Here is an 11,023-nt window from a genome sequence, read left to right as displayed (position 1 = left end):
CTTTCTCACTTTCCTTTCCCGCTGCCATCCCATTCCTGGGCCACTGGGCACGGCTGCAGCTGCTGCCACACCCACCCACGACCCTGGAGAGGGCAGGAATTCCTCCCTCCGAGGGTGGCCAGGTCCTGGCACAGGCTGCCCAGAGCAGCTGTAGTTCCCCTGGATCTCTGGCAGTGTCCAGGGCTGGGTTGGATGGGGCTGGGAGCAGCCTGGGGTAGTGGGAGAACAAGATCCCTTCCAACTCTGTAACATTCTATGGTTGTACAGATATATCAAATCCTCTGAAACCCTATAGACAGGCCTTTCAGAGTATATATATATATATATATATATATATATATATATATATATATATATATATATATATATATATATATATATATATATACCATAGATAGAACCCTGATACTATATATAGACCTTCCAGTACATATATATATAAAAATATATACATACCATAGATAGATAGGACCCTGATACTATATAGACCTTTCAGAATATATAAATATATGTATATATGTATATGTGTGTATATATATATATATATATATATATATATGCACCATAGATAGATAAGCCTCTAAGGCTATGTACAGACCTTTCAGAATATATATATATTATATTATATATATATTATATATCTATATCTATATCTATGTATACATATAGGCTCCTCAGATCCCATCTACAGGCGTTTCAGAGCCTCTGGCTATTTGTCTCTCTGGCCCCTGAAACACTACATATAGACCTCTCAGAACCTATATATATACATATATATATATACACATATATACATATATGGGTCCCTCAGAAACCTTCAGAGCCTCTATCTCAGACCCTATATACAGACCTTTCAGACTATCTACAGAAAGGTGGGCCCCTCAGACCTTATATATGGACCTCACAGAACCCATATACATATATATATTTATGGGCCCCTGAGAGCCCGTATACTGGCATTCCACTCCATGTGTTTAAACCCCTGAGGCCCCACACGCGCTGTTTCAGGCCCTATACCCAATCCCCTCAGTCGCTACACACAGGACCCGTAGGAACACTCACCACAGGCTGTATAAAAGCTACACAAAGAAGTTTCTGAACCCCTCCGCACGCACGGACGCCCCCAACCCCGCAGCGACCCCTCACGGCGAGGCCACGCCCCCCGCCGGCAGGCCACGCCCACACCACCACAAACCACGCCCCCTGCGCGCAGGCCACGCCCCCGGAAGCGCGCGCGGCGGGCGGGGCGGGGCGGCGGCAGCGGCGGCGGGGTTGAGGTGAGCGCGGCCCTGAGGGGAACCGGAGGGGGCGGCTCCGGGTTGGGGCTTTCAGAGCCCCGGGGCTGCGGTATTCCGGGCCTTGGGGTTGATGGGGAACCGGGCTGAGTGATCTAGGACGTGGAACTGGGGTAGTGTCCGAGGAAGGCCCTGGAATGTGGGTCTGAGGGGAGCTCTGAGGGCTGAGGAGGGGTTGCCGGGGATGGAAGCGGGTCTCGGGGAATAGGAGAGTCCTGCCTCCCGGAGCTGAGGGACTCAGGGGACTGAGGGGGCTTGGGGTTAAGGGATTTCAGGCCCCGGGGCTGAGGCTGAGCTGCTGTTTGGGAAATCCAGGTTTTCCCGCACACTCGGGGCTCGGGCTGTGTTCGTCTGGCTTCTCCATCCCCGAGTCCCGTAATAACAAACGCTGTGCCTGGGAAATAAACCCGCGGGTCTGGGGCTCAGAGGAAAAAAAGGATCCCGCCGCTGTTCTGGGCCTTGCAAGGAGTGTTTTGGGGAGCTCTGAGTTAAGTTTGGGTTGGTTTTCTTGCTGGTTGTGGGATCGCCGGGCTGTGTGAGTTATCGCCGTGTGTTAGAGCTCATGTCAAACCACTTTGTCTTGATGGAGGCTCTTTAAAGCTTTAACTCCTCTGAATGGCCCCGGCTGTGCTTGATGTGCAGTTCGTGTCGGAAAACCTTGAGGGTGAATTTGAGTTAATAAACTGCTCAGAGCGCAGAAATGCCTGATGTTTATCACAACATGATTTATGTGTTCTCTACTTGCCTCTAGTTTAATGAGCTGCTTGGGAAAGATGGTAAATCTGGCTGTAGGCAGGTCAAACCAGGCAGGATTTTTGCAGGTTTATCCTTTAGAATCCTCATTGCCAGCTCAGGCTTGAGTTAAAGGCCTGGCTTATCTTTAATTCCTTTATTCAGCTGTTGACCATTTTCCTCCTCTTGGCTTTTTTTGGCTCAGTCTGAGATGCATTTCCTGAGGTCGATACATGTGAGCACTGCAGGGCACGACTGCCAGGAGGGAAATTGAGTGCAACACAAAGTTATGATCTTTATGATGTTTCTTTCTCGTTTTTAGAGCAAGGCCCAGCTGAGAAATACTTCCCTGTGTTCTCTGTGGCCTCTTGAGCTGCAAACTGGGAGCAAATACACTGCAGGTGAGGATGGTGTTGCTGAGTGCTGGGCTGTGCAACTCACTGCTCTCAGGTGCTTTAACTGGTGAATCAATCATTTGGCTGATTGTTACCCTTAATACACCCTGTATAGAATTATTCTTGTCCTGGAGTGTTCTCTTAGGGCTTTTTTTAAAGCTGTAGAAGAATGAGCTGCCTTTTTTTTGCAGAGTGCAAAGTTGTGGTGACTTTCCTGGTGCAAGTGCTTCCAGACCACAGTGAGCCCTGGAAAAAAAATTTGTCTGCCTGTAGCTTTCTGTCAACCCAACCTCAGCTGTGCCACTTTCATAAAATGCAAGAAAACTCCCAACACCAAAAAAACATCAAGTGCTCACTAAAAGTGTGTTTGAACATAGGGAGGTATAAAAAAAGCCCCAACAAAAATACCACTAAAGCTAATAAAAGATACTTAAATTATGCATTTGTCCATCTGGAGCAACAGAGCATTTAACAGCTTCCCACTGTCAGAAGGCAGGGTTAAATGGGATATTGGGAAGAAATTCTTCATGTGTGAGTAGGGAGGCCCTGGCACAGAGTGCCCAGAGAAGCTGGAGCTGACCCTGGATCCCTGGAAATATCCAAGGCCACTCTGGATGGGGCTTGGAGCACCCTGGGATAGTGGAAGGTGTTTATAATGAACCTTAAGCTCATGTAACCCCTCTTTATTTCCTTGTGGAAGTGGCTTGTTCTCCCAATGACCCATTTCCTGCAGAAACTTTTGTGATATTCCCTAATGCTTCCTGAACCAAGGAAGCTGAAATTCCATGTTCTGGAGGAAAAAGAATCAAGGCACATCATTCTATCATTATTGTCTGTGTGCTGGAGACCCTCTGGAGTGCCCTGTGTGTCACTGGTGGCTGTGTCACTTCTCTGTGCAGGCTCCTGGGCAAACTCATGGTAAAGTTTGAGGAGAGATGATCCCTTTGTCCTCAGACTGCAAGACTTGCAAATCATTTGAAGGCTGGGCAGGGCTTTGAAGCAGCAGCTCAGAAATGTTACATTTTTCAGGGGATAGCTGAGGGAGCCATCAGCATGTTTAGATCTGGAATGTGGAAATAACCATTTTTATTTTCTTGAGCAAAATAAGTTCTGTAGCAGTCATATTAAGTTTATAATAAAAACACATTGATTTATGCTGTTCCAGTTGCTGCAGTAACACTTCCTGAAGTGAGCTGGGATATGGAAATACTTGGTTTTTTCTTCCCAGGTTTCCCAGTTGACATATTGGGACCCAATATTTTAACACAGCTCAGTGCAATGGGGCTGATGATACATGAGTACAACAGTAAAAGTAACCTTAATTATATTAATTCCAGGTGCTGTGTTTTCCTGCTGGGACATTGAAGGGGTGGCAGTGAAAAAGTGTCTTGGTGTAGATGTGACTTCAGGTGGGATGATGTTGTTTAGGATAATTTAGCAGGAAGCAGTTACCCAGGCTCTTTGGGTTGTTGTACATCTTTGAGATGAATATTGCCTTTCTTTTTTAAACTGAATTGTTTTAAGAAAAGTGTGGTGCAGATGGTGTGGCTCCCTCTTAAACACAGAATCTTGAAAGGCCATTAACAATCATCCAGTTCCACCCTTTGCCATGGGCAGGGACACCTTCTGCTATCCTAGGTGGCTCCAAGCACCAATGTCCAACTTGGCCTTGGACACTTCCAGGGATCCAGGGGCAGCTTCTCTGGGCAGCCTGTGCCAGGGCCTGCCCACTCTCACATGGAAGGAATTCTTTCCCAATATCCCATCTAACCCTACCCTCTGACAGTAGGAACCCATTCTCCCTCGTGCTTTTGCTCCATGTCCTTGTCCAAAATCATTCTCCAGCTCTTTTGTTACTACTGAAAGGCTGAGGATGAATATTTATCTTTAGGGTGATGCATTTGACACTTCAAGTAAAAAATACACTGATCCTTAGCAGAAAGTGAGTAGAGCCTGAGGCACTTTGTCTCCCTAAGCACACACCATCCAAAGCCTGTGGCAGCCTCACCTCTTAGTTTTAGATTTAAGATCCTTTAAAAGAGGGAAAATAGACTGTTAGATCATGGATTGTTTTACTGTGGCTTCCTTGGACTTACCTGAAAAGTCCTTGGATAGTAAATTCTGGGTTATGTTTGTCTGCTGTCCTGTCTGTGAGTACAGGGACTTGTTTTTCCCCAGAGACACTTGCTATGGCATTTGCTTCCATGAATTTTGGATTTAACCTCTCTTGAGAGCAGCTTTTAATTGTAGTCCCACCATGTGAAGAGTGAACGTGGGGCAGGATGAGGTTGGAAGAACCAAAGCACTGATGGTTGTAACTGGGAATTTTGTGCTGAGACTGGCTCAAGGTTTGGGCTGGCAATTTATTTTAGGGCTCCAAGGTCTCTCAAGCTAAATTCTTAATTGTTTCTCTTACTTTAGCCCTGTGAAGTGAAATCTGAGATCCTCATGTAGACAACAAGAAAGAAGGTCATGGTTTGAGACAAGCCAAGTTGCAGCTGACCTGTGCTTGAAACGTGAGCCCTGGGAATCTGTGTGGCTCCAGAATTTGTAGCCTGTCTGATGCAGACAAAGCTGCTGTGCTGACACACACCAGCCAGCCCCAGGGTCTGTGTGGACCACTGGTGTTCTGTACCACCACTGCAATTTCTGTGTTTTCATTTGTTTGGTGCAGACTACCCACCTCTGGCATTTTTGCATCAGGAGGTAGAAGAGCAGTGGGTTTTTTCTCACAAAAATCTCAATTGTGATACAGACAGGTGTGCTGCCTGCCTGCCCACCTTGGATGGAGCCCAGTGTTTGCTGCTGGCTTTTTCCTGCTGAAACTGAGCTCCTCAGGCTGTGTTCTAAAAGCACAAGGCACTAGCCTGGCTTATCCATGTTCTTTTATCCTCTCTGAAGTTCAAGCTAATCCAACAGTGTGCTGCTGAAAAAGCAACTGCAGGGATTCAGACTTGCTTTTCCTTTTTGGGGGAAAGCAGTGCTGTACTCCTGATTTACCAAACAATCTCCATCTGGTGCATGAAACACAGGTGCTGTGATTTTTTTTTGTTTGTTTGTTTCAGTATGTTTTTAATTTAAATTTTCTTTGTGTAGAAAAGAAAGCCACCAAATCATGAGTCTTTGGCCAGGAAGAAGCATTTTCTTAAGGAGGATGTGGTTGTAGGTGATGTTCCTGTTTAAAAGGCAACTTCAGCCAAGGAGAAACTACCACATTGTGATATTCAGGTTCTTGGGGAGTTCACAAATCTTTTTCCTCCTTGTCACAGAGGAGTTCAGACTTCACCATATCAAATTCTAAGACAACCCACTGTCTGTTCTACCTTCAAAAAACCTTTGTCTCTTTGTGGAGCTGGAATTGTATCTGCAGATAACTCAAGCCTGCCTAACTGCCACCTTGTCAGCCTAGAGAGGCTTTTGCTTTGTTCTTAATTTTTTCTCTTCCAGAATTAATTTTTCATGTTTATTCAGTAGGAGTTAACACTGTTTTTTATGGAGCCAAATGCCATTTCTTAAAAAGTATCTCAGAGCAGTAAAATATGTTTGTTGTGAGGTACATGCAGGTGGCTAGAGCTTCAAGGAGAATCTCTCCATTCTGTGGGAAAGTTAGGAATTCTCAGGGAAATCATGCCTTATGGACAGAGATTGTGCAAGGCAAGTTAAATGAGTCAGGCCATTAAGCAGATGCATTCCTGCTGGCTGTAACTTTTTATAGGAAAAGGCAGATGTGTTATGTTTTCTACCCCTCTGCCAACAGTTCTTTGATCTTTTGCTCCTCAAATCAGTGTGGAAATAGCTGTGCTCTGGTGCACCTGCTCCTGTGGCTGGTTTGCAAAGGCACCCTGATTATTTATTTTAGTTTATATAGCAACTGGAAAAAGAAAATTTCACTCTACTGATTAAGGCAGAAGTAGCTCATGAAGCAGGATTGCTATCTTTAATAAGTGGGTGAGAAGTTTTTTGGTTGTTTTTTGTTTTTACAGCTCTTCTGACATCTATGGAGGTGTTTCTAGGCAGTTTTTCATGGCTAGGGTTTACTGTAATGTTTTCTAGGTAGAAAAGCTCAAGGAATGTGCTGCATTTTGAGTGGAGGAAAGGAAGGGAAAGCTTTAACCTGGAAAAAGCAGCATTTGGCATTTGTTTCTGTGGAAGTTTAAGGCTGCATTGCTGGAGTCTGACAGTCTGAAGTAGCAAGGAAATACTGTATCCTTGCTGGAGGTGCTATTTTCAGTGCTGCTGCAGCAGATGGGCCCAGTTTACTCTGTTTGGGTACACTCATTTTTCATTTGTGTCTCCAAAGCTGTGCTTTGTGGTGGCTGCATCCATCCACTCACATCTTCTGGGACTCAGCTCCCAGGTTAAATTTGGGGCTGCTGTTGAATTTGCCAAATTTCTTCTGCCAGTTTAGTGGCACCAAAGATGTAAACACTCCTGTCTCCCTTTCAAGGGAAGCCCAAGCTAGCTGCTGTCCTACATCCTTAAAAATAATCCAGCTGCAATTGATAAAAATGTTTTATTAAAGTTAAATCTAAAAGCTTGTGTGTTTGCAATGCATCATCTTCTCTCCTTAGCTCTGAAAATCAGTACAATTATGTGGCAGAATAAAGCCATGAGGGGAGGGATGTCACTGATTATCCCTGAGGGGAGGCTGGGTGTAGTTACAGAGCTGTGGAGTTGGGGATTGGTCATTTCCAGGGCTGAGGATTTTAGGAACTGCAGTGACAGTTTAAAAGAAATTTCCAGGCTATGGCTTAAGTTTCTGCATTGATAGATACTTGGTTGACTCTTCATCAATTTGAATCGTGCTCTGAAACAAATGTGGTTCCTCTCCAGCAAAATTAATGTGATCAAATATTGCCCCAATCTCTTACCTGAGGAGAAATTACTTTTGCTGCTAGATTTCATTTTCCCAAAACTGATTTATGTGTCTTGGTAGGCTAATAACTTCAGTAAGGTGTGAAATTCTTTATCTCAAAATTGCTCTTGGTAAAGCTGGATATTTGGAGGGGAAAAGAGCAGGAGCTGTTGGGTCTGTCTTGGAAATGGGGAAAGGAGTGGATCCAGATTGGAATACATCTCCTGGCACCTTTTCAGGGGTTATTCTTATACAAATTTCATGGTATAATAAAATGGTTTGTGTTGGGAAGGACCTTAAAGCCCATCCAGTACCAACCCCCTTCCACTATCCCAGGCTGCTCCAAGCCCCATCCAGCCTGGCCCTGGACATTTCCAGGGATCCAGGGGCAGCCACAGCTTCTCTGGAAGGAGAAGTCATGACTGATTTTAGTGGAGGCAGGTTGAAGCTATGAGGTTTTCTTTCCCTCTGGTTTATGAATCTCAGTGTTAATGGTGAAACTTCTCTCCTAATTGCTTCACCCTTTCCCCTGCATATTGACTTTTCCTTTCCATTGGATTTGTTGTGCTTTTTTTCCCCCATTTTAATTTTTCCTTCCCCTCTTCCCAATCCTTTTGAGAAGATGGAGACAGGAGAGCTGGGAGCTGTTACTCTCACACCCTTCTGCTGTTGGCTCTGGCTTCAGTGAGCAGAGCTGAGGGATAATTGACAGTCAGGGGCTGAGATGGGAACAGGTGAGGAATTTTCCTACAGCATCTGTTGGGTCAGGATGTCTTGATGTGCTCTGGCAACATTAAACTTGGCTTTTTAATAAACACACAGCTCTAGAAAGCTCTTTGAGTTCTTAGTGACTCCATCTCAGCCAGTCTCTGCAGGAGTTTTTATGCTTAAATAGTGCCTCCTAAATACAGTTGTTTTTTTTTTCAGAAGGTCTTCCTGCATATTTAATATTTAAATTTACAGTTGACATTCTGCACTAATTCATGGGCTGACCATGTCCCAGTAAAATGGTTCAAATAAATGCCAGTGACCCCTTCTGTGATGAAAAATTAAACACCCACTGGTTTATTGAATTTCTGTTCTCCCTCTCACATGCTTGTGCTGCCAAGGCTGGTTTTGACATCAAAATTCTGTTTCAAATGTTTTATCTGCTTTGGATCCCCACAAGGCCAAAAAAAGTTCAGTTCTGGGGTGTACCCAAGTGTGGGAAGTCCCTTTTCCCCAGGCTGAGCTGCTTACTGCTTTCAGCCTTGGAATTAGGAGCTAATTAGGGGGCTGGAGAAACTGGAGCAAGTCTTTTCATTCTACCCTTTTGCTATCTGAAAAGAATGCAAGAGTTGGGATCTTCTAATTCTTACCTGGACTGAAAAATCTAAGGCTTTGGAAAGGCTGAGGCAGAGGTGGACAGCTTGTCTCAGTTTCCTTGGAGAGCAGATTAGCAGACAGAGGGTCATTGTTTGGGGAAATTAAATACTCACATTAAGCCAAAACTGATGTAACTGTTGAACTAAAGTTGCATTTCTTCTTTTCATGTGACCTGTGTGGTCTCAGTGTGAATGGAACCTGTTTTGTCCTGTGTTGGAAGAAGTATTTTCCTGTTTTCCTAGTGGGTTTGAGTCTTTCTCTTGACTCTTCTGCTTAAAAGAAAACCACTGTGAATTGTGGCATAAATAAAAGGAGATGGGTCATTCTGTTCTGGAAAAAAAGCCCCAGCTATTTAATTTGTCCAAGGATATTGATTCAACCTTTGAAAGTAACTGTAGAGTTGTTCTGAGCAAGAATTTAAGGTAAGGTTGGCTTATCTCTTGGAAACATAAATACAGTCTACAGATTCCTTATAGCTCTAGTGCTAGAACATCATGATAACTCCAAAATAATGAAAATAAGCAAGCATAAAATTTAAGTGCTTGTTGGGTTTCTTTTCCCTCTGGGCTGCTTTGTTGTATCCTATAAAAATAATCTTTTATTATAGTAAATAATTCAGGAATTGGGGTTGTTCCTTATTGTTAGTTGTAATCACATCAGTTGATGAGACTTTTATACTTGATCTCAGTTTTATTCCTTGCTCTACTGCAAGCTGTGGTGCTGAGCTTTTTGTTGCTGCACAGGGCAAGATGCTTATTTTTAATATTTCTAAAAGTGAGGATCAGCTCTCTCAAGTGATCTTGACTTCAGTGCCTGGAGTTTTTAACCAAATATACCAAATATCATGGCACTTTTGATTTTAAAAAAAAGAAAATTATGGGAGATTATAGAAATTGCAGATGGGAAATTTATGTTCCAAAGGGATATTTTAAATTGTTCTGAGATAAGGATGCTTTTTATTTTGGAGCTGTTGTGAGAACTGGCTGCTTTCAGCTCTCTCAGGCAGTTGCTAGCAAGTGAGCACTCTGGGTAAACATCCCAGCAGAACCAAGGATGGAGATTGCTTGGACAAAGCAGATAATTTAGTGTTTCTTAAGGCTCAAGCAGAGTAAACATTTATGCAGCACTAAAGCCAACAATCAGAAATGTTGTGAAAAATCTCTTCAAGCTCCCAAGTAAACGCTGTGGGGTTTAATTTTCATTTTGGTTGATTAAATGATACTGGCAATATTTCCCTTATCCAATACATGCTAGGAATATAAAGCTGTAATTTGGATGGGGAACCCTAGAAAGGGCAAGGATAGCTTCTTGGGGAAAGTAACACATGCAGATTTTCCTTTGAATATGGAACAGAAATTCAGCCCTGGAGACGAAATGGGAACATCAGATTTGCATAGAGTGGAAATAATTTAAAATTTGAAATCAGAGTTGTTTTTCATAACCATCTCATTGTTGTTAGAACTGGAGAGGATTGGAGAATCAGTGCTGTTAGCTGGCTGCATTCCATTAACACTTGAATTTTAAACCTGTTTATTTGAAAAGGAATAAACAAAGCCATAATGCCAGTTTTAATAGGAGCACAGATGAATAGCAAATGGATGCTGTTTGGATGGATTCACTGTGAGCACTGAAATTTGTGCTCTTTGCCCATAAGCCAGGGTGGGGATGGATGGGCAGCCTGTGGCTTTGTCACCTCCACCTCCCTTGTGCCAGGACTGGGCAGAAGTCTTAATCTGATAGGAAAAAAGCCCACTGATAAGGGATTTGTTAATGATTTTTCATTGCTTGATTGTGCTGTGAAGTCTTCAGGTTTTGGAACTCTGGGAACTGGGAGTTTTGAACTTTCTGTGCTGTCAGGCACAGACCTCCAAAAGAACACTACTTTTGAGCTTAAGCCTTAGAGAAGGCTTCTCAGATTGAACTAAATAATAGAACTAAAATATGGTGTCTAGTTTGAATAAAAATGTTTAATATCACATAGTAGAAAACTTAGAATTTGAAGTTCTAGAATATAGCAATAAGTATAAAGTAAAATGAAAATTTTAGAACAAAGGTTTCTTTCTTCACCTTCTTTTTCATGGGTATAGGTGGAACCTTTTTAATTGTATAAAAAATGCTGCACTGCAAGTCACAAGTGTTTAGTCATTAGTCAAAAATAAAACTAAGTATTAGTTCTTAATTAAACAATTAAGCCTTAAAAGACCTTGTAACAAGTGAAATATGTCACCCTGTCACCATTTTAAACTTTTTAGCTAAAAATACTATAACACTCACTGTAACATAAATAAGAATTAATAAACACCTAAGTCTCCATCTCTCATTTCTTTAATCCCATCCCTAATAACAACAACAGAAATTTAAAAGCAATATTCAAGGGTTTC

General features: G+C 42.9%; 1 protein-coding gene across 3 annotated transcripts in view; it reads left to right on the top strand.

The window, feature by feature from the left end:
* The first annotated feature begins 1,218 nt into the window (after positions 1-1,218).
* MICU1 (mitochondrial calcium uptake 1) overlaps positions 1,219-11,023 on the top strand; it is an 84,632-nt gene continuing 74,827 nt past the window's right edge. For 2 of the 3 annotated variants that reach the window (XM_056495597.1, XM_056495596.1), the window contains exons 1-2: positions 1,219-1,277; positions 2,350-2,428. The gene's annotated coding sequence lies outside the window, so the exon portion shown is untranslated. Of the gene's footprint in view, positions 1,435-2,349; positions 2,429-11,023 lie in introns of all 3 variants that reach the window. The other variant, XM_056495598.1, reaches the window with a different exon arrangement.

Source organism: Oenanthe melanoleuca, chromosome 6, assembly GCF_029582105.1.
Source record: "Oenanthe melanoleuca isolate GR-GAL-2019-014 chromosome 6, OMel1.0, whole genome shotgun sequence".
NCBI lineage: Eukaryota > Metazoa > Chordata > Aves > Passeriformes > Muscicapidae > Oenanthe > Oenanthe melanoleuca.
This window is presented reverse-complemented; position numbering and strand designations above follow the sequence as displayed.